General features: G+C 32.0%; 1 long non-coding RNA gene across 1 annotated transcript; it reads left to right on the top strand.

Moving 5' to 3' along the window:
- Positions 1–1,385: 1,385 nt before the first annotated feature.
- LOC148614672 (uncharacterized) lies at positions 1,386–23,180 on the top strand. Its single transcript, XR_015923755.1, has 7 exons — positions 1,386–1,903; positions 10,348–10,497; positions 13,412–13,538; positions 14,023–14,187; positions 17,374–17,610; positions 20,050–20,095; positions 20,730–23,180. It is a non-coding gene; the product is annotated as an uncharacterized LOC148614672 (long non-coding RNA).
- Positions 23,181–24,627: the final 1,447 nt, after the last annotated feature.

Raw genomic sequence — 24,627 nt, 5'->3', positions numbered from 1 at the left:
CAGAACCTAAAAACTATCTTTATCAAAAAATTTTCTAATTAACCTACATGTATATTTCTTAGCAAAACATTCCCAATTGTCCAACATTTTTTCATACCTTTTTTAACTGTAACTTTCAAATGTTGGACAATCGGGAAGACAACGAATGTACATAACTGAAATTACAAGTGCAAGAAGTCGCTACCAATATTAGCGACTAAAAAAGAAAGTAATAAAATTTATTTAGTTGCAAGAAATTATAAAGTTCCAGAGTTATTATTGACCATTATTATACTTTACATAATAAAGGATTAATTCTATTGGATGAAATATAATCATGTGACATTGATTAATTTGGATATTTTTTGTTTTAATCGCAAGAAAGGTTGAATAACCCCCCAAATTTATGTCATCATTGAATAATCCTATTATTCACCGGTGAATAACCCATCAAAAATATAAGAGCAGGTGAATATCTCATCTAGCACATTTGAAACCATGCATTTTTGTTAGTCCTTTGTTTGTTCGGTATAATAAAACAATTACGGCACTCTAATTCGGTGAATATCCCAAATTGTCAACCCCACCAAGGTTATTCCCCTCGGGATAAAGCCCTCAGGGAAATAACCTTAGTTCGGGTTGACAATTTGAGATATACACTTCCTCAGAGGGCCGTAATTGTATAATGGTGAAATAGATATAATATACAAAATTAAAATGATAAGAATTTTTTGTTTAATCAACAAATGAATAGTTAAAACATTTTATAGCACGTGTTTCGAATACTAAATTCTAATCAGTAACGCTTTACGCCCAACTGTTTTCGGTTTATGCTTTGTTTATTTTTTTCTGTGTTATACGCGCCGTGCGTTAAGCTTTTGAGTTTGCAATTTAAAATTGTTTAAAAATTTTAAAAATATATAATTGGAGGTATTTTCTTGCCAAAAAAAAATGTACTGTACCATGCCCTAGTTGTTCTTTATGTTTGAACAATATTTATTTTCCCTATTTACTAATAAAATATTTATCTTAAATGCATTCCTAATTAGACCAAGGCATGCCACAAAAATATAGTTTTCATTCATAAAAAAACAAATCTTTTTTTAAAAGAACTTCTATTTTTACAACCTTTTCCGTCAAATTTAGTTTTCCCTTAATTCTTCCTTTAGTATTTCCTTCATTTTTATTTTCTTTTATTTTTATTACATGTTCTTCTGTTTAAAGTTTGTTGTATTTTTAAAATCTTGAACTTATTTTCTTGACACTTTATTGGAATATCTTTACATTCATTTTTATTTCACATTAAATTAATAAAAAAATACTGACGCTCTTTCACTGCTTCTTGTCGCTAATTTTCCCTCTTGTCGCCTTTTCTAGACTTCTTGAAGCTTCTTGTCGCTCCTTGTTGCGTCTCGTCGCTAATTCTTGAGACCGCCGTACAATGATGGATAGAAAACGAAAGTGTCAATGCAAGCAGAACAAAGACTCACCTAAACGTCAATGCCCATCGAAAGCATCTTCAAGTACAGCTTCCACTAGTAAAACTTCCACCGATAAACCATGGACAAATCGACAACCCTCTTCAGGGTCAATCCAAAATATTTCCGACTGGAAAAGAACTGATGTATAAGACATTTGGCGTATTTTATCACACGGAAAATTATTGAGTTGGAAAGCTTTTCACTTTGATAGAAAAATATACTGACCAAAAAATAAAAGATTTACCAGCGGTGACGAAATTAGTAGTCGAGTTAACCAAAACTCATTTTACTCTTTCAATAAAAGATTTTGGTTCCATTACCAGTTTTTGGTCGATCATTAAACATTTAAATGAGTTCAAAGAAAGCAATTCCCAGTTTTTCTTTAGTATCAATGAGGCAGAAAAAAAGTATTCCTCTACAATCAGCAGCAGAAAGGATGAAAGGTAATTCCAATATGTTAAATTTCATACACTAGCTCATTTTTTCTTGAGGACTTTCTATTTGTATTACAGCTGTTTGAAATAGACCAGTTCCAATTTCAATAGGGCTTGTAAGTCTCGTCACGTGACTGTGGTGTTATGAGAATTAGTCCTAGTCCACCATTCAAATGCATGGAGATTTGTCATTAACATATCATTAAGTTCAATATTAAAAGTAAAATATCTTTCTGTGTAAACATACTAATAAAAAATGACAAATATCTAGTTCTACAGGATAAAAATGTTAAGAAAAGCATAAAATAGAAGATTTTGCATTGTGATGCAGAGGTTCGATTTCCCAGAAGTAAACATTAAAATGCAGATTGGTGATTGGATTTCAATATGTTCTACATCATATTACAAGGGAAACTGAAACTAGAAGGAGACTTACACACCCTATACTAATTTGTGTAGGCTAGTGAGTAATTTAAATAGCGCTCTAGATAGAAATCTGCCCTACATTATACCAGTGTGTCCACTTGTGTGATCTTTTGGCCACTGTCTTATGTTTAAATAGCTGTCAATTATGATAACCCTAAATACAAATCACTGAGGTCATTTAAATCATTGTTATATTTTCTATACTGGTACAAGTTTATTTTTTAGGGCGTCTTATAAACACAGTCACTAAACCAAAGAAAAAAAAAGTAAAAATGATATTAATATTTAAACTCATTTTACGAAAACAACTTAAAAAAACAACTGTTTAATATTAAGAAAGTCCTTGGTAGGACTAGCACATGCATTTATATTGTAAGTTGAAAACATGAAAACATGGCCATTTTGCAAAAGTGTAATGAATGTTACCATAACTTTAACCTCTTAAAACTACTTCAGCAATACAGAATATCAGTTTAATAATGTTTGTGCGTCAAATTCTGTTTAAAAGAGGTTGCAGCATATTGACACGCCCCTATTCAGTTAAATTCAGAGCTACTTTTCTCATGTTTAAAGATAAAAATATGTTTTAAAATTAATTTGTAAGAATTTTTATTTTTCAATAGACAAAATTATTTTTATTATTGCCAATTCTTAAATAGAGTACAGGCTTCCCAAACACACTGGTGGTTGGAATAATTTAGAGATTAAGGTCATCATAATTGACAGCTATTCAGACTCAAAAGGCAGTGTCCAAAATATCACACAGGTGTTCAGAAGTAGTTAAGTAGGACATATTGATATAATGTTGAGCAGATTTGGATCTCCTGTACTTGCATGGTGATCGCAATACTGGTAAAAAATTGCTCCAGTATTGTATACCAGTATTGCGATTTATTTCAAAAAAATTTACAATTTTACTTGTATATCTATAGTATTGTAGCAAGTATTGTCATGAGTATTGTGAAAATAGCAGAACAGAACCCAGTGTAAGACATTGCTCAATATAAGAATAAAAGAAAAAAATATATCATTTTAACTTCACAATATACAATATTTGCGAGAGTATATGAGAGATGGCCAGTCTCATTAGTGATGTCATATTCAGTAATTTTCATATTATTAAATGTCAAATTGTTTGGCAAATAAACAACTGAGCATTATTTAGTTGCCTTTTACGACAAGCTTAGCGCTGCTGCAGGCCTATTCTTTTAAACACCTGGACCTGCACGGGGACAAAAAACAATCGAGGAACATAAACATATTCACATATATTACTGTACTAATGTTTTGGAACTACATATTACTACTGTTCTGAAATTACATTGTGATTACTGAAAGAATCGCTTGTCTATCGAAAAATTTGCGCCTACTATGCAAGGTGATGTGCAAGTTTTCTGTAGTTTGTCATGAACTGTTCTTGTAAAATCAATTTCATTACTTTGTAGATTGGCTTCTAATGATTTACACATGACCTAAATAACACATTCTAATAAATAACAAATAGAAATGTATTTTATATATAAATAATTGAATAAAATAACCTTTTGTTCAAATTAATCTTGTCATTTTGGCATTGTCATACTTCACTTCCGGTAATGGCAGCGTCCATCATGCATGTTGTAAAATTTCCATGAAAGTTAACTTTTTAAATTTTGAAATGATATAAGTGTGACACCAAACTAAGAATTCAACTAGTAAAATGAAAGGGCTTTTCTAATGCTTTGTACACTTGGTGACCTTGTCATTAATGTAGTTGTTGAGGTTTTCATCATGTTTTTTGTACTATACACTTGAAGGCCTTTAATTTGATATGCAACAACCCTACTTTCTGTATTGACAAACAAATGGGTAACTTTAAAGATCATTTTGGGCACAATGAATAATTGTAATATGATGGTATGACAAACTTCAGAACCAGAAGAGACATGAGACTACATGTATCACCATACACCATACACCTAAGGATCACTTGACCTTGAAAAGTCATACAATCATGTCAAGGTCACAAAATAATTAAATTGTCATAACTTTTGAAGAGATAGTTGCACTGATGTAAACTTGGGCTCTAAATATAGAGCTTATCAAGAGGATCATTCCATGCACTGCCTGTATGCACTTATCTCTTATCATATTATGAATATCAAGGCCTGAAAGGACAAGGTATATTAAAAGATATTTCTGGCTCTCTACTCATCTGAATTTCTAAACATGGTAATAGAATGTTAACAATCTGCATTTTTGCTAAGGACTTTATGAAGTACAACAACATTACCATATTAGAATTTTTAATGTGTTTTGCAAAAATAGCTAAAATTTGGTGCAAAACAAATAATTTTTTTCAAATTTTTGATGCCTGTGCCAATGTAGACCCACAAATTCTGTAGGAATTCTGATAAAATAGACAAAAATATATTACATGGGTCTACATTGAATTGGCGCTGATACTTGTATTTCATGTGGAATGGGTAATATCTTCCTAGTTTGAGAAAACCAGTTATTCTCTTTATTTCTGACCTTTTATGATTATGATTTAAATGTGCAGTACAGATAAGTTAGAAATATTGATGATAAAATTTTAAAATTAACAATTTTGTTCAGCATGTAAAAGTTCGGTCTGACTCAATTTTCGGTATCACCCATAAATGTACCTCAACCTTTAATAAATTTTAGCAAATTTTAGCAAAATTGGTAAAAGTTTAGCATAATGGGTTAACAGCTGTTAAAACTCCATGAAATTTGATGAAATTATAGATATTAAAGTGAATTTTAATACTTTTTTAACATTTGAAATTTATCAAATTAAGCACATTTTGGCAAAATTTAGCAAGTTTAAGCTAAATTTAGCAAAGTTCATTAAATTGGTAAAAGTTATAATAATGGGGTAACAATTGTTAACAATACATCAATTTTTCTGATGAATGCTTTAAGACTGTTCATTTGATATGTGACAACCTTACCTTCAAAGAAATTTTTATATTTGTAATTATTGACCCTACTCTTCAAACTTGTATGGTATATCCAGGATAAAACATTGATTTTTAAAATGTGCTCATTGAGACCTTCAAAATGATATACCATATAACCTCCTTCTAAGATGTTGAAAAAAAATGAGGCAAAATCAATTCTATTTATAGGTACTGATGAAATATACAAAACTAATGTAAAATATGAAATTTTCAAGTTGTTGTTGATAGTTGTTTTATTATATTGATTCTTAGTATGAGGTCAAACAGTTGTATTGAAGCATATCTCCATTCTGTGTAAAGATTATTGTGTATCTGTTGTGGATTTAAAAAAAACTGTATACTCCCAATCTTAAATACTAAAACTAATAAATCTGAAACAAGGCAAGATGTATTTCAGATCTGAAAACTGTATGATATTCTGCAGAACATATACAATATGTTGACTAAAATTTTGGGAATTTAAGTGCTCATTTTGGGCACAATGAATAATTGAAATTTGATGCAATAACAAATACAGACCTGGAAGTTGTAGAGAAATGCAACTATCTTGAAAGAACTTACATGGTCAAGGTCATATAATCATGTCATGGTCACAAACCTGACCATGAGAAATAATTAAATTGTCATTACTTTTGAACAGATGGTCAAACTTGTAAACGTGGGCTCAAAATATAGAGCTTATGTAGAAATGTAGCACTCTGTGACCTTTGAACTTGGATGCAAATGAATGGTATAAGGGACCAAAGATCATTGATGAAGGTCCTATAATGTCTATGACTTCCAGTTCTCTAATATATATTTTCAAAACTTTAAGTATGATACTTCAAGGGAGATATCTCCTGTAAGGTTTGATAACAAAATACATGTTTATGTTTATTCAATAGGTCATCTGTTTGAGTTATTGTAACCGTTTTCAGATTGATTCTTTCTACAATGGTTTTCAATATATGAGCAATTGTTAGAAATTGTTACAAAGGAACATAACTCTTAAAAAAATGATGAAATCTTTAGCAGGGTCATCTGCTTATAGTACATGATGATGTCTACATATTAATCAAGTACAATTATGATATACTTAAAATTGAAGAGGGGGACCATGATGAAAAAACATTGATAAAAGGGTGATAACCTCTATAATGGGTGATGAAATCCTAAACAGACTCATCATGTAAAAGTGCCTATAAGGTGAATCGATGGTCCAAATTTGGAAATGATGTCTTAAAAGATGACAAAACAGGGCCAGTAATTGTCAAAGTAAGTGTTGGAAGAAAAAAAATCAGACGAAACAATAAGGTCTTTCCCATGTAGGGAAAAACCTTTATAAAAACTACATCTGCAAAGATTGAACGTGTAATAGACTTAGTCCATGGCATTGAGCACAATCTCATGTGTTTACAATCGATTCTAAATATAATTAACCAGTATTTCTAAGTCTTTGTTTTTCCATCTAGGATAGAAAAAATATTTTGGCTTTGTTTTCTTCTTTTTTTCTGTAAGACAGTACACAGGCTTTTTTAGCTCACCTTCTGAAGGCCATGTGAGCTATTGCCATCACTCAGCGTCCGTCGTCATCGTCAACCGTCGTTAACAATTTTTCTAAACTTTTCTCCTCTGACAGTACTTAACCAATAGGAACCAAACTTGGTATGAATGTTTCTTAGGGTATCTTGCATAGAACTAATGTGCGGATTATTGATCCGTCAAAAAACATGGCAGCCGTTATAAAAATAGGACATAGGGATCAGACAGTAGTTTTTTAAAATATATATCTCCAAAACTGTTAGTAAAATTATGAAGTGGGGTAAAAGTGTCCAGCATAATAAGATCTATCTGTGGTAAAATTTTCATTTTAATCCATTAAGCCATGATTGAGTTATTGCCCTTTTTTGACGTTTTTTTTCTGTTTTTAATGTTATTTCTTTTTAAAAAAATTCTCGTCTGATACTTCTTGACCAACTGGAACCAAACTTGGTATGAATGTTTCTTGGGTATCCTGCATAGAACAGATGTAGGAATTTTTGATCTGTCAAAAAACGTTGTTAATAAAAATAGAACATAGGGGTCAGGTGGTAATTTTTCGCATAGGTAAGGTCTAGCCAAATTCTTTTAATTGCTGAAATGATCCTTATTATAAGGCCTACAAAAGTCTCAAGGAATAAAAGTTGTCAGATGATTCTTTGTAAGAGTTATGGGCCTTGAAAGGGGAAAAAATAACGCTTTTTTTTTTACAGTTGTCAGCCAATATCTTGAAAACTATTATAGATAGAAAGAAACTTTCAACTAGTGAAATGATCCTTATGAGTTTTGGGACTTGAAATTTTGAATGAACAGTCTCCTGAATGATAACCCAAAGCTAACTCTGTACAGTTTTACATAGTTTTTAAGCTCCAGGAGCTACGTAAACATAAACAAAATTTAAAAGTTTTTAGTAAGAAGTAGCATGTCTTTGCCTTCACACCCACACTAATTTTTGATTCATTCCAAGTTTTCAAATAAATCAGGTTCTGCCTGATACATCATGAAGTCATGTTTGTTACAAATGTTAGAACAATTGGAAAACTGTACAGGAACATATAATATAAAGGATTCTCTAAATGAATTTTTAATGTAGTAGTCCTTAGGCCAACTTAAATGGCAGATTTTCATCCTGCCTTCACAAAAATTATGAAGTGGGAGGGAAGATTTTATTTTTTATTTTTTTATTCTTTACCAGATGTTTTCTAGCCTAATTTTAGCTGTTTGAAGTTAAAATATGTTCTAAATCCATAGTCATATCAGTTTCAAAGAAGAAACATCATTTTAGTCACCAAGAAATGAAAAGTTAGTTTATAATTTTATAGGTTAATAGTACCTCAATACCAAAAACTGACATAAAAATAATCCTGATTTGAAATTCCTGTCCCAATTTTTAGCTGTCTTCCTTATCTGTTATGGTTAACAATTTTTCAAAACCCTTCTCCTCTGACTACTAGACCAATTAGAACCTAACTTGGTATGAATGTTCCTTGGGGTATCCTACATGGAACTGAAGTGGCGATTTTTGATCTGTCAAGAAAATGTGGCTGCCATTACTAAAAATACAACATGGAGGTCTGACTGAAGTTTTTTGCATATTTCTCCAACACTGTCAGGTTTAGTGAAAACAAGAGCCAAAATGAGACAAGGCTAAAGTGTTCACCATGTTGGGATCTGTCTCTGGATAAATTTTTGTTTTCATTTGTTAAGCTTGTTGGAGTCGGTGCCCTTCTTCAACATTTTTTGCCTTTTTTCAATGTTATTTCTTTGAAAAAAAATCTTCACTGAAACTACAAGTGTAATTAGAACAAAACTGGGTATGAATATTCTGCAATGATCTAATGTTGTGTTTTTTATCCATCGAAAAACTTGGCCGCTGTTATTAAAGTAGAATAAAGGGGTCAGTCAGAAGCTTTTCTCATATATCTCCAAAACTGTTAGGTTTAGCCAAATTCTCTCAACTATTGAAATGATCCTTATTATAAGGCCGACAAAAGTCTGTTGAAAGTTGTTGGATGACTCCTTGTTAGCGTTATTGCCGTGAAAAGGTGAAAAATTACTTTTTTTTACAATTTCAGCCAAAATCTTGAAAACTACAATGTATGATAGAAAGAAAGAAACTTTTAATTGCGGAATGATCCTAATGATGATAAGGCCTACAAAAGTCTGTGGGGATCAAAGATGTTGGTCTTTGTTAGAGTAATCGCCCTTGAAAGGCAAAATAGTATGTTTTGAGCAGTTTTAAGCCAATCTCTTGAAACTATAATAAGATAAAAGGAAACTTTTAATTGATGGATTGATCTTTATGTCCTATCAAAGTCTTCTTGAGTCAAAATTGTTGGAGTTATTGCAAAATTTCACAAGGTGAGCGATTCAGGCTCCTGGGAACCTCTTGTAATTATTTTTGTCATTTTTATAGGGACAGGAGGGGATGAAAATTTGTTAAGTAATGTTATTTGCCCTTACATAAAATAACTTTCAATCAGAATCCTGATCTAGAATTACTATGCTCTGATTTTTTCAGAACCACAAAAATTTTGCGGTTGTATATTGGTATGGCACTGTTGTCAAAGCTGTCGTCGTCTGTAGACAACTTCATTTCGTGCAATAACTTTAGTTGTGTTTGGCCAATTATTATGAAATTTTGTTAAGATTATACTTAACAGCTAAAAGAAAGTTCCTATTTAATTTGGAGTTTGTGGCCCTTACCGTTTTAGAGTAAGGGGTCAAAAAAGGATAAAAATGGGTGTTTTATTAAATCCATGCAGTACAGATGTATGTTGTTTTTTTTTTTGTTATGATCATAATATCAATGATTTGTCCCATGTGGTTTTACATAAATGAAAGTACTGGTATTCTTTGACATGTTTAATTTTTTGGTTTATGGATATCTGGTCTAATTTTTTTCTTTGAACAAATTCATTCTGTGTCGGAATCTTATTCTGAGTCAAACTTTAAATCACAATCCAAAATCTGAACTGTATTAAGCTTAAATGTTGTGTTGATATTTGCCCCAACTGTTCAGGGTTCAAACACTATAGTTATATCAAGTTTTGCCCTGCGAGGCATTTTATTTGTATGCATGTGGATATTGATGAGTTACTTATTGAGTTAGAGTTTTGTTCAGAATTGTTGATTTTTTATGGATTTGTGCCGCTGTATCTTAAAAAAATACTGTTACGACTAGTTTCTCAACTTTTTTCTAAAAACCTTGAGATATTGAGCTGATTTTTTGTATGCAGGTACATATATATATATATATAATGATGATTTACGGATTAACTGTTCCAGTTCAATGATTTGGGTTTTAAGTTGTGCTCCTTAAACTAAGAAAATTCCTGTTCATTTTTGTTTCCCAGACTTTTTTTTCTAAATGCTTTGAAATATTGATCTTATGTTTTATATGCAGGTTTATATTAATGTGAACACACAGAGTCAGAGATTGAGTTTTTTTCTGCTTTCTTGATAAATGATGGGGTACTTATTGTTCTGCATGTGGGGTCATTCATGTCTCGCCAACACATTTATTATTTTTTTTCCTTTCAGGGTTTTTATACTGTGGAATTACTGCTTAAAACATTTTCTTACCACCCATGTGAGAAACACTTTGTCAAAACTGTGGACAGATGTGGTTATGGAAATTGATTTTCAGTGGCTTTTTATGAAATTTACAGAAATTTTCCTCATGGATCCTGAGTAAGTGTGATTTTAGAGCAATAATCAAAACAATTTAAGATTGGAAGTTGATAGACCCTTTGAAGCTAGGATTTAGGCAGTTCTTACAGTCGCTGAACTGATCTTCACATTGTTTTGATGTACATGTACCAAATACTTACAATTGGTTGATTGGTGATAGAACGATGACTAGTTACCAGTGATTTGTTAGTTAAATGATCAGTGATGGATTAATTCATATTGAGACTTTTCTGCAAAACAAAACAATTTTTTTATGCTTTTTTTTCCTTCTCTTAAATGAAAGTCAACTACTTTTAGCTCATCTGGCCCAAAGGGCCATGTGAGCTATTGCCATCACTTGGCGTCCATTGTCATTGTCCTCGTTGTGGTCCGTCATCATTTCTCAGCTTCTACAAGGGGTATGCTTAGACATTTGTTATATTGCTTTATCATGATAACTTCTACCATGTTTCCCCTTTTCAGGATTGTTGATAATTTACTTCTTGTTTACCGATCGACTAATTAGATTTTAGTTGATACATATTGGAAGTCTTCGTTTCCCAGCTTTTACTGAAGGAAATGCTTAGACATTTGGTATGTTGCTTTCTTATGGTGACTTGTATTGTGTCTTCCCTTTTCAGGTTAGTTGCTCATCTACTTCCTGCTTACCAGTCCCAAGTAGTTTTTAGGTGCTGCATAATGGAAATTTCCCTAAAATATTTTTCAGCTTTTGATATTTTGGTATATTGCTTCTGCATGATGAATTGTACTGGGTCTCCTTTTGATAGCTTTGACTGAAGTAGTTAAATGGGGGTATTCTTAATACAGTGTTGCTTTCAAGATCTTGTTTTAACGCCTTCCTGTAGGTACAAATGTATGCCTTATGATGGGGTCCATTTTGGCAACAAATTCCTGTTTACTGAGGACTTTGTTTTAATGTTCATTTTGTTGTGATTGAAAAGAATTGTATCAATAGTGAGTCATCGCCCACAGATTTCTTGATTTTATTTGATACTGTATGAAAATTCCTACCTGCATTGTTCAATCAGATTTTTTATTTACATTTTTTTGAGTTTAACATATTGCAGAGTTGATGGCAAAGGTCATTAATTAGCACCCTTTAAGTGAAACTTTTTCGACCTTAAATTGCATTTCAAAATTTGTGCTACATTGTAAAATGTATATTATGTCTACATTGAACTGAAGTCTCTATGCTTAAGTGTGTCAAAAACTACTATTGCGTTTACACTTGCCCCAAGCTAAAAATGCAAAGTGAACAGAGTTCGACATGATGTGGTCATATCATGCTTCACTCCGTGAAACTCTTTATTTTTCTCATTATATGTACATATATTATCTTTTCTTCTTGAAATAGTTAAAGTTTATAATTGTTATGTTCGAAAGGCTCTTCCTGACTAGTCAGTATTTTATATTTTTTTTAATACCTCCACTCATTGAAGTGGATATTGCAATCACCTTGTTCGTCCGTCTGTCTGAATGTCCATTACACATTTTTCATACAAGATTTCTCAACTTCTACTGGTGTGAATGCTTAGATATTTGTTATATTGCTTTCTCATGACGACCTGTACTGTTTCTCTCCTTACTTAGGTTTGTCGCTTATCCACAAAATGTACTTCCTGTTTGCTGATCAACTTTGTAGCTTTTAGGGTGCTGTCAATGGAAATTTAATAACAGATTTCTCTGCTTCTAGTGAAGAGAATGCTTAGATCTTTGATATATTGCTTTCTGTTCAATCCTTTAATCCTTTAATCTCAGTTTCTGCTATATTGATGATGTATTATCTTTAAACAATCCTAATTTCAGGGATTTGATACATCGCATCTACCCCAAAGAACTTGAGATAAAGGATACTACAAACACTGTGAAGTCAGCCTCATATCTTGACCTACACTTAGAAATCGATTGTAAAGGAAAACTATTGACCAAACTTTACGACAAACGTGATGACTTTTCATTCAAAATTGTCAACTTTCCTTTCATCTGTGGCAACATCCCTTCAGCACCTGCGTATGGAGTGTTCATATCACAACTCATAAGTTATGCCAGAGCTTGCCGAAACTACGTAGACTTTTTGTATCACGCTAGAACTGTAACAAATAGGCTTCTGGAACAGGGTTATGTTGCTACAAGATTGAAGTCATCACTACAGAAGTTTTATGGTCGTCATCATGAACATGTGGATCGTTATGGTGTATCCATCTGCACCATGAAAACTGATTATTCAATGGGTCATAGTTTTCCTTTCCTAGTTTGTCTACCCCGGACTTCACTTTTTATGAGCAACTCGGTGGGTGTTTCTAGAAAAGCAGATGACGCTTACCCTACCGGTGCACCTGGTCCATGCTCCCAGTTTTTAGTGGAGTCCGAGTTGCTCATTTGCTTTTGTTACTTTGTATGTATGATTTTAGTTACTTTATGTTCTTTGTTGTGTATGTCTGTTTTCCATGTCTGGTCTTTGTCCCTGGATTATATTCTTTTGATTACTGCTATAACCTTGGTTCCCTTGAATACTCTTTTTCATGATGACTTATACCATGTCTCCCCTTTTCAGATTGGTCACTCATCTACTTCCTGTTTACAAATCAACTAAGTCGTTTTTTAGGTGCTGTATGATGGAAATCTTTCGTAACAAGACTTCTCAGCTCTCTTGTGGGGAATGCTTATTTATTTGGTAAATTGCATCTGCATGACAAGTTGTAATGTTTCTCCCTTTCCCTACTTTGACTGAAATGGTTTAGTCTGGGTATTCTTAGCACAACATAGCATTCAACTTCTTGTTTTCAGTTAAATTAAAATCAATGTTATGAATGTATTTACTGCTCAATTACAAGTACTTCTTCAATAAAATCACATGTAAATCACCTATATCCAGTTGCAATACAAATAATATACTTCTAATTCGTGTTTTCAGAATTGGAAATATTTGTAAGCGAAAAAGGGTTCTACATGGAGAGCAAATAACTTGAATTGCTGGTGCCAGATATGTCCTAACAAAAAGAGAGATACTCATACCTCGTGTGGTAGTTGTGATCACTGAGGTAAGCTTGAAAATCATTATATAATTGAAGGGGAGATGATGTGTTGAAATTGTTATATATGTATACAAATCTAAGGTACCTTCAAAATTAGAGTTATTGCAATTTTTTTTGATATTTTCGCTATTTTTAATGTTATTTCTTTCTGAGACACTACTAGACCAATCAGAACCAAACTTGGAATGAATGTTCCTTATGGTGTTCTGCATAGAATCAATGTGAATTAACCTTGAATTTCAGATGTAATCGATATTACTGTTGTTAGAAATAGTACCCTTCCATGACTTGCTGTATACCATTTTAAGAGATGATCTAAGCCTGCCTTAAATGTCTCAGACTTCTCCTTACTGCCTGAGTTAAACATGTATTTTGTGATTTAAGCTATACTCAGCAGGGCAATGCTTTAAAAACTGCTTAAACTCAAGCATCTGGCATTTTATGAATGTAAACAAATGTTTGATATTTTAAATGATAATTTTTTTCTCAGGTAAAGAGACGTCTAAAACAGGTACTGAATAACATAGGAAGTAAATTTGTCATTGATTCATTGTCTGATGATGTGCTAGGTCAAGTTGGAGTAGAACTTTTGTTGGAAAGTGAATACTCAGCCTTTCATCCTGGAGTTCTTGGCATACTTTGTGCTGGTACAAAGGTATATATTGTGCACTCATTCTAATATGACTGCAAACAAAATTTTTGTCATATAATTTTATGACATGGTTGTTATTGTCTGTGTAATTGTCAGCATCTTCGTCATCAGTAAACACTTGGTTTCGTGGGATACATGCAACTTGAGTATTGGTGACATTTATACAATTTTATGACGAGGTTCCAAGCCACAAACGGAAGGTTTGTATCAATTTTTGCAGTTATGGCCCCAATTTTTTAGAAAGGAGCCTCAAACAAGCATTTTTTATACCCAAACAATAACGAGTAAAAGTGAATGGACCTCATATAAATTTTACCACAAAGTGCCATACCACTAGTAGAGGATTGGGGTTGATTTTTTGACTTGAGTGAAGTAAAAGTAAAACTTCTTAAATTTAAAATTCAGTTTTTGTTTCTGACTTTTCTTTTTCTGGATAATAACTTGAATGAAAGGAATTGGATCTTGTGAATGAAATTGTAGCACAAGGTATATATGAACAGGAGATGTGATATGATTGAGACAGCCATCCATCAAAAGCCAAGTAATGAACCATGAACTTCTATAGGTCACCTCACAGTCTTCTATGATGGGCAAATCCATACCATAAAGGACTTTGTTTTACTTAGAAATTTGATAATACATGTATATTTTCATTAAATACTGTTGGACTTGTTTTTATTGATACTTTTGTTTGAGTAAACAAGGTGTGCTTATCAGTTTCTTATGGAATTTGAAATAGCTTTTAGAAAAAGCAAGTACTCTTTCGAGGTAGATACAGCTTTTTGTCTTTTGTCTTATTTGTTAAAGTGTTTTTAAAACTGTAGTCCATTGGTTGTCATTTTTACATTAATTGTTATTCATTTTACAATTCACATGGCACATTAACATCATTATGTTTCTGCCGTACCTCCGTAGAAATGTTGGAATTGAATTTTGGGGTTTTGACTGAAACCATTTTAGAATGATGGACCATTGCATTCTTGTCAAATTCTTATCCTGTGTCAAATCTAATAATGATCCGAATTCAAAGCTGTATCAAGTTTGAATGGATTGTCCCAACTGTTCAGGATTCAACCTCTGCTGTCATACCAAGCTCACCTTTCAAAGCATTTTATTGGAAAAAATGGTCATATTGAAGTGAAAATCATTTTACATCTGCCCATCCAAAATTTTTGGCCCCTTAAGGTTTTACATATACATTTTTTTTCTGATTAATTCATTTGACAGAATTATTGGAAACTCAAGTGTATCACTTAGAGTTATATCCATGAAAAGAGTGCAGTGTTGTTTATATTTATTTTTTTCAATCAGATTTCAGATATCTCTTATGGTTTTCAAGGTAAAAAGGGATCAAAGGGACTTCACCCTAAAAAGTAAAAAAATCAGCCTTTTAGCTCACCTTACCGGATGGGCCATGTGAGCTATTGCCTTCACTTGGCTTCTGTTGTCATAGTCCATCTTTGTGTACAATTTTTCAAATCTCTTATCCTCTAACACTGCCTGACCAATTTGAACCAAACTAGGTATGAATGATCTTTAGGGTGTTCTGCATAGAAATGGTATCGGGATTTTTGATCCACTGAAAAAACATGGCTGCTGTTACTAAAATAGAACATACGGGTCAGACAGAAGTTTTTCGCATTCATCTCCTAAACCGTAAGGATTAGCCAAATTTTGACATAGGGTATTAAAGTGTTCAGCGTGATAAGATCTATCAGTGGTTTAATTTTTATTTAAATTGGTGATAATGCCATTTTTGATGTTTTTTGGTTATTTTTAAAGTTATTTCTTTTAAAGTTTTTCGCATATATCCCCAAAGCCAAATTCTGACTGGGAAATAGAAGGCCAGCATGATGTGGTCAAATTTTCATGGTAGTCTGTTAATTATTATTGTTCTTTTTTCACTATTTTGAATGTTATACTTTAAAATTTTCTCATCAGCAACTACTGGATGTAATTTTATGAAAATTGATTTGATTCTTCTTTTGGTATAAGTGTTACAAATTTTTGACCTAGAAAAACATGACTGCTTTTACAAAAATAGAAAATTGCTTATTTTGGTTTGATTTTGAAAATTTATAATTGAATTTCAAATTTTGAGCAATATAGTGTCCAAACCATTTGTTGTATCTATAAATCACTAAACTTAGATGTGTCAAAAATTGATTCTGTGATTTTGTCCTGTAGGGTATACGTATCATCAGCCCAGTAATATAATTTATGGTTTTAACAAGAAGAATGAACGAAAGATTGGCTCGGACATTGCCCTGTCCAAGAAGGTCTGAACCTGACAACAGACTGGACACAATGTTGTCTTGTAAGGCAGGGTGTTCCCAGATGTGAGTTTCAGCACGCTCACATCTGGTAAGGGTAGTACGCCATCAATTCCAACAAAGTGCAACCAATTACACGTTTAGTCTGCTGACCATCTATTCCAGTACAAAAATTCTGACTATTTCAAAATAATCAAACGATGTTCCATCTCTTTAAATGATATATTTGACCACAACAATGAGAACATATTGTGCTTCTCTACTTGAGGCCTATTGCTTCACTCTTATGAGGCTGACTTTATGGCCTATCCAATCCAAAGGAAGGAATATCGTTAAGTCAGATCCTTTGATCTCAGTTTCTGCTATGTTCAACATGTCATAGTTTTTCTATCCTCTTTTGTTTGCTCTGGACTTTTTATGAGCAGCTCGGCATGTGTTTCTAGAATCGTAGAGGATGCTTACCCTTCCAATGCACTTGGTGCATGCTTTCAGTTTTTAGTGGCGTCATTAATTTTTGGTGTTTCATATGTATTATTTTGGTTATTTGTTCTTTGTTATGTGTGTCTGTTTTCCATGACTTGTCTGGATTGCATTCTTTTGATTTCCGCTAGAATCTTGGTTCTCTTGATTACTCTTCCACACTTGCCTCAACATTTCAGGGTTGGACCACTGCAGTCTGTTATGCATTTTATTATTTTGGGGGGTATATTCAATAAAAAAAAATCTAGAAGTATTGATTTTTTGTTGTTCATGAATTTACTATTACCTCACAATTTGGCAGGGTATTTTTCAATTTTTTATGTATAGGTTATGATAGGTAATCCCAAAATAGTACAAATAATGAAATATGATTGAGAGTTTTCTAGGCCTTTGTTAAATTTTTTCATGTATTGAAGTCAGGTCCTTCTTTTTTCAGGTTATATTCCTGTATAGTGAAATCCCAAGAGAACACCTTATGTCATTAGAAAGTGAAATGAAGGCTGATGATGTAGACAATGGTTCTTGTACAATTTATTTTACCAAATCATATGATTACATGGTTGCATATGAGAGAAATAAAATGATTGAATACTTCTTTTGGCTTGGCTATGTACAATCCTCCAAATATTACAATATGGATTGATACCCTTCACGGAGAGTGAAAAATAAACAGGTATGTATAAGACATGTTATTTAAGTACTTCTAAGAATCGGGCAAAATGTTTGTAAGGTGTGGCACATGAAAAAAAATACACAGAAATTTTATTGCATTATCCAAGCATTTATACCTCACAATCTGAAGAAATTACTGTCAAAGTGTTTATAAAGTTTGCAATTTTAAGATATTGATAGGTCAAATTTAGTTCAAATGCACTATAGAATTATGGCGGGAAAAATTTTCTGATCTTTTTCCTTTTATAAGCAGTCAAAAACATCTATGTCACCAATGCTTCAGGATAAATTTAAATATCTTTTCAGTTGTTTTCTAGATGTATTTGAATATGTTTGTGGCAAAAAAGACCAAATTAAAAAAAAATGTGCCACTCATTGGTCATTTTTGCATAAAAGAGTTGAAGTATTTTTCATGATGACCATTACAAGATGGCCCCAAATAAGGGGAGAATGTCATATTTGTTACAATTGCACAAAATTTAAAGAAATACCCACAATAATATGATTATTAGACCAAAATAATGACTGCAGAATAAGTGGAAAGAGTAATCAGGAAACCAAGATACTAGTGGAAATCAAACGAATGTAATCCAGGGACAAAGATCAGAAGGGGAAAACAGACATACACAACAAAGGACATAAAATAACTAAAATAATATGTACAAAGCAACAAAAGCAAATGAGCAACTTGCACTCAACTAAAAAAAACAACATTGTCAGAATTGCTCTAAATTTAATATTAATGTACTTTATTTTTATTTTAAAAACTTCGAAACTTTTGTTTTTAAGTTACTGGTCTTAATTCATATAAAAATGGGGTGATGTTCTGTTTTCAGACTAGAATGCATAAGTGCTTCCACTCATATTCAGTTTCAGGACTTACTAAGTTTTATGGATGGGGAAAATTTCCACCTTCAGACTAAAACTCAAAACCGTTCCATGAATTGACATGAAACTTTAGTGAATTAAATGTTCTTTAAATTTAGTTCAATTTCAATTTTTATCATACTCTCAAAAAATACAATTTTCCGATATATTGGAGTCACATTGTTGGTAAAATTATAAAATATTTGAAAATCTTCTAGCTACTTTAGAAGTAGATGCCTGTATAACTACTACTCTCATGCCAATGTGGCTTTAGGTTGGTCCTAGAAATTAAGATCCAAATATCTGTTAGGCATACATATCATCAAGGTGTGGCCTGTATTGTAACATGGATCATGAATGAATGTTCATGATTTTTTACCATTGATATGTGTTGAAGTGAAAATGTCACCTAACTCATTTGTGTTATAAACAATTGAAGGAAATACGACTTAAATTTTAATATAATGTAAGTGTTGGCAAAATTGACATACCCTATTTATCCCCCTTGCTACTGTAAAACGTCAATTAGTTCAAGCATTTAATTAAACATGCACTTTTTGCACTCACACCTGTTAGGTAAGAAACTTGCACAAATTAAGGCAATTAAAGGACTGTAGCAATATTAAACTCCAAGTATACAAAGTCTGATATTGGGTGTTTCATGTAAATGTAAGAACTCAAGATATTGTGCTCATTTGTTGTTGGTTAGATTAGATGTTTAATTTGAAATAAATACATCATTTATCTTTACAAAAGATTGATGTTTCATCTTTGTCACATGCCATTGTTCCAGACAGCATAAAGTTTAGGAAATAATTTTTATTTTGGAGCGAAATACCCCTTCTCATCTCATAATGTTTAATCCGGATCAATTGATACAAAAACAAACCCTTTTAACCTTGATTTTAAAACCGATGACAGTAGGTTGAAAACTTGATTGTTGGACCACCTGAGAAAGCAGAATTTCAAAGTAAACTCCAAGCCTAAATGAGAGGTGACGAAAGGGAGGATTATGTTACAGTGAATAAAGGAAAGATTGCATTGAATGAATTAATTACTGTGAAAGTATCATTGTTCGTGGGGTGCCAGTTTTCGTGGTTTTCATGGGTTGGGTAAACCACGAAATTTGGTTTCTAATGAAAAGGAAATTTCCCCTACATCTATATGGTAGAGTTGTCAAATCCACAAAATCAAGAATTTACAAACTGATAATGTTTCCCTAAACCACGAAAATTGGTACCCTTGAGTAAATGAACTTTCACAGTAATATAAGGAACTAAGTGGCCATTGATAATTGAATTTAAAACGTAAAGCGTTAAATTTTATTATCATTTGTCATTAACTTTTACGACACGTAAACTGTATGGTGATTGCAAAGAGTTGGGAACAATATACATTGTCTTGTAAAAACAAAGATTATATGGCCAATATATTTGATAATGGAAACACCAAATGCAAAGCAAAGGTTGACATAATGGCTTTGGTCTATGTAGATTTTATTATCATAAATATTATGTGTGAGAAAACCTGTTAACGTGTATTAAAAAAAAACTTAATCTGTTTCTTATTGTAGAAAACAGCACTGCGTGTGATCCATATCATTACACGTATCTTAATTCGTAAGTATTGTTTGGTCTTGTATATAGTTTATTTTTGGAACTTTAACTCCCAAATATTCGGTTCTAATGTAGTTGATTAGAGGTTCTCCTTGAAACACGTGTGCAGTATATCGAAATTTGCAATATCTATATGATTCGTGGTTTTGAATTTTGAAAACACTAGAATGTTGCCATAGCTGATGGACTATAGGTCACCGAGAGTATTCACCAATCCAGTAGTCAGACTTGTTTGATTACGAACTATATATCATTTATTACTTACCAATATTTTCAGTATCACAAAATTTGAAACTAATACAGCACTGAGGATGCGTTCTTGTAATAAACATGAGACTTAATTAATGTAGCTACTTAAACTCTGGTATTGTGGTATACATAATTGTCGCTGGATTAGGCTCGTTTTTTTGATGCATTATTGTACTCAGTATAGTTACCTGTTAGATTTGCATCTACTCAGTGAAAATCTATTAATTGAATGCAAATGTAGTGTGTATAAAAAAATGATATTCTTGAAACTAGATAAGAACTTAATGCTAACAATGCAGATAAATGAATTTAAAAAAATGAAAGACAGAAAATCGGTTTATTAGTCATTTTTATGTAATCAATATATATATATATAACCATGTTTTAGAGATGAAGTTCAGGATGAGATTCAAGAACACGAAGTTGACCCATACTTGTACCTTGGAGAAAATACTGATAGTAATAACAATAGCCTGAAAAAATCACACTAGGGATAGCAGTTATTTAACAGGATGGTTTGTATTGGTAGAATATGTAGTATCGAATAATGAAAGAAATGAAGAAATGCAAATTTGAAAGTAAAGTTCTTATATTTGATTAATTCATGGTTTGTGTGTAGGGCAGAATCTGGAGTGGACTTTACTAAAAGAAGGAGTGGACTTTACTAAAAGAATGTTAATTGTTACTAGTATGTTGTCTGTTGATATGTTTTTAAACTCGAATCATAAAGGATAATTAGTTATAAAGAGAGATTTTTTTTTTTTTTTTATCATATTTTTCCATTATCTCATATATTATATAGTTCTTATTATTTGTTTGAAAAATAAATGATGTAATAATTTATTACTTAATATGAAAACAATATATTTTATCACATCAGTAAGACAAGTAGTTCAAACTCATGAAATATTAAAACATGTCCTATTGGATCATGCAGGGGATTTTATCCTTATGTTGTTTTCTAAATTGGCTTTTATGTGGTGCTTTTGCGCTTTGTACCTAAAAAAGTATAGTGAAACCTGGCAAAGCTAAACTCATTTTGGCCATACTAATTGGTTCGACTTAAACAGAAATTTGGCATACCGAGGATCATTACACATTTAAGCTGATATAAATATACTTTAAACAGCGTCCTGGTAATAAAAGTTTTTTGAATTATTCCATGTTTGGTTGAGTCTTGTTTTACTGTATAAATATATTACAAATTTGTATGTGGATTATCTCTCCCATAAACAAAACATGGGTAAAGCATTTGTGTAATCCTTCAGTCATTATGATTGAACGATAAGAATTCATCAGCTACGATGTAAATAGTGTAAATAGTTCACATGTGTTAATAAATGAGTATTAAATATGTTCGATATCTACTGTTTTTTCTTTGTTGAGATAAAACCTGATTGAATTGTTATTTCACAGTTTGAGAAAAATAGACTACAAGTTTAAGACTGCATGATGAAATTGTGTTATATGCCCATAAATTCCTCTTGTCATAAAAAAGATTATTGGTTGTTTGGGGTTTTGATCCTTCATGATAAAAAAAAACCTTATGTCACCGGTCAATCACAGGAACTTCCCCACTATTTCTGAACAAAGATACTTTAAGCTCTGAATCAAACTTTTATAAGAGCTATGTCAACAGTTTGAGGAACATACACTGACAATTCATGAAACAAGACTTTTGTACTAAAAGTTATATAGAATCATATTTTAATGTCCCTTGTACCCTAGGATAAAGATCAGATCGTGATGATATAGGTAAAACAGACAAACTCAACAAACAGCATAAAAAAATAACTACAAAGCAAATTAGCAACTAGACTCCACAAAAAGGGGGAGAAAGGACCTAAAATACCCAAACCAATTCGTCATTGATAATTTACCACAAAAAGGCTGACCCTTCAAATACTGAAATTTTATTTCAAAGCTCCTAATGAATTAATATAGATATAGAACATTGTTCAAATTGAATATGGTTAACATATAAAAATGCAGCAGGTATTCGATTTTTTTAAAACGAGAGTCATAGACCATAGAAGAGGGGCTTTCAGTTGTGTAACCCGTATCAATTAATTTTGGTTTACAATTTAATCACCCTTTTGCTAATTAAGTGCAATAAAAAGAAGAAAAATACCATAATAAGGTTAATACTATCACAAGCTATCAAGAATAAAATACAGCTGAAAATGAAAACAAACGGTATTTCAGACCTCAAGGGATTCTGGGATTTCCTAGTCGTGTGGGCTATTTGCAATGCACCAGTTTCGATGCAAATCAATAGACCAACCAGTGTAGTGTACACAAATAGATTTAATATTTAATGAGACAATTGATTCACATGTTAAAATGGAGTATAAATTATGTTTGTTAGTTAATTTTACCGTTATGATCATGAATTTCACAGTATGATTTATTTGCCTCAAAATTAGTTTTCTTTTCAATGTAAACTACTTTTCCCATATTTCAGTCACATTTAATATCTACAGTTGTATTATATACTTTTAAAATCAAAGTATGTTATGTTAAATATCAATAAAATTGTCGCACAATTAATTAATGTTGTTAAGATTGTGTCCGGCTTCCCGATTCAAATGTACCTGTTATATAGGAACCCTTTAAACACACTTACATACGAGAAGAAAAGAAAGTTCTTGTTTGTCGATGTCATGCCTTTTTCATTGCTATAAGGACTAAATATGTGCATATTTATTTTGTCGATAATACTGCGTAAGTAGTTCTCGTAAACGTATTCAGTTATCAAGGAATGCAGTAATTCATTACTAAATTTGATATATTAGGGATATTACGGATTACGGTTTGTTTCACAGCATTTTCTCACATACTATTTGAATATATTTACAGTCCGATCACAATTAGTGTGCTTCTAGAGAAGCTTATGCCGTGTGAAACAATCAACTATACTATTTGATTACATATTGTTTTTTTTTGTTGTATCGTATTGTTGTTTTTTTTTCAGGTTCATTTAGTTACGCTTCATATACCACCTAACTAGTCAGCTTGCAGCTTTGTGCCAATCATACACTTACAAGTATACAGTTGGTTTTACATGCAACGGTCCTTTTCTTAATTTTAATTGTTAGTGAAATACCGTTATGAAAGTTTATAAAACGAAAAACTCACCGTTATATTAATTGGGATTGTATCAAGAACTAAGAAAATAAATACAATAAAAAAATATTAAAAGATAAACCAGTGCAAGAAATGCAGATTTTATTCATACACTATTTATTAAAACCCTTATATACAACCTCAGTCTCTTAGGATTGCATATACTTTGAAGGAACCAATTCATTTTGAATGCGTCACATAATGAAGTTTCATGGTATTTATGAACAAAAGGCTTGGGATAAACATTGGCAATCTAGTTATAACTAAGGCATAAAGTACCAAATCTTAGAGACTTTTTGCCCATGTATGAATAGAAAAGAAATTGGTCGTAAGACATTACAAAGAGAATGGATATGATGATTATGTCAAAGAGACAACGGCAGCAACGAGATGGAAAATGTCAGTTCAAGGCAACCCATGGGTCTCCAATGAACGACTTGGAAACCCTTCGCCACTGGGAAGGCTGTAACTGGCCCAGATATAACATTATACACAGGTTTAGCGAAATAGATGTCCTAAAAGACTCCACCAACATAAAAAAAACTGAAAGTGGAAACGAAACTTGATATACAGATGCTAGAAAGGCACAACAAGTGCGTGCGGCGTGCTTAAGAGTGCCTTGTTAAAACAGACATATAGAAAATGATTATAAGTTACGAAAATGGACAAATAAAGGAATATTCTAGCTGATAACTGACATGCCTGCTCTAAACATTAATAAAGAAACTGATTATAAGTTACAAAAATGCACAAGTAAAGGACTGTTCCAGCAGATAACTGACATGTCAACTCTAAATAAGTTAAAACTTACAACGGGCAATGTCCTCGTCGTGTGCAATATCAATCCTAATTCTTTCCATGTAGGGTTAAGAACTTAAGGTACATCATAAGTCAAACAATAAGAACACAATCTGTGTCATGCTGAAAATTGCTTTTATGTAGACCCTATAAGCGAATTAATGTTTATACCAATACAATGCTACCGTTAGTGTTTGACAACAATATCATAACTATATCCCTTATGAATGGTTCTGTCATCGGTTTAGTCAGCTTATTGGGTTGGAATTAAGCTTTCCATGTGCTTTGTGGAGAATATTACCATAAAATATAGATACCTTCACGTATTAATCGTTTACAAGTACATCTATATTTGACAATGA

This window comes from Perna viridis, chromosome 6, assembly GCF_037379345.1.
Source record: "Perna viridis isolate PV_CMFRI_1.1 ecotype Kerala chromosome 6, ASM3737934v1, whole genome shotgun sequence".
Classification (NCBI taxonomy): domain Eukaryota; kingdom Metazoa; phylum Mollusca; class Bivalvia; order Mytilida; family Mytilidae; genus Perna; species Perna viridis.
This window is presented reverse-complemented; position numbering and strand designations above follow the sequence as displayed.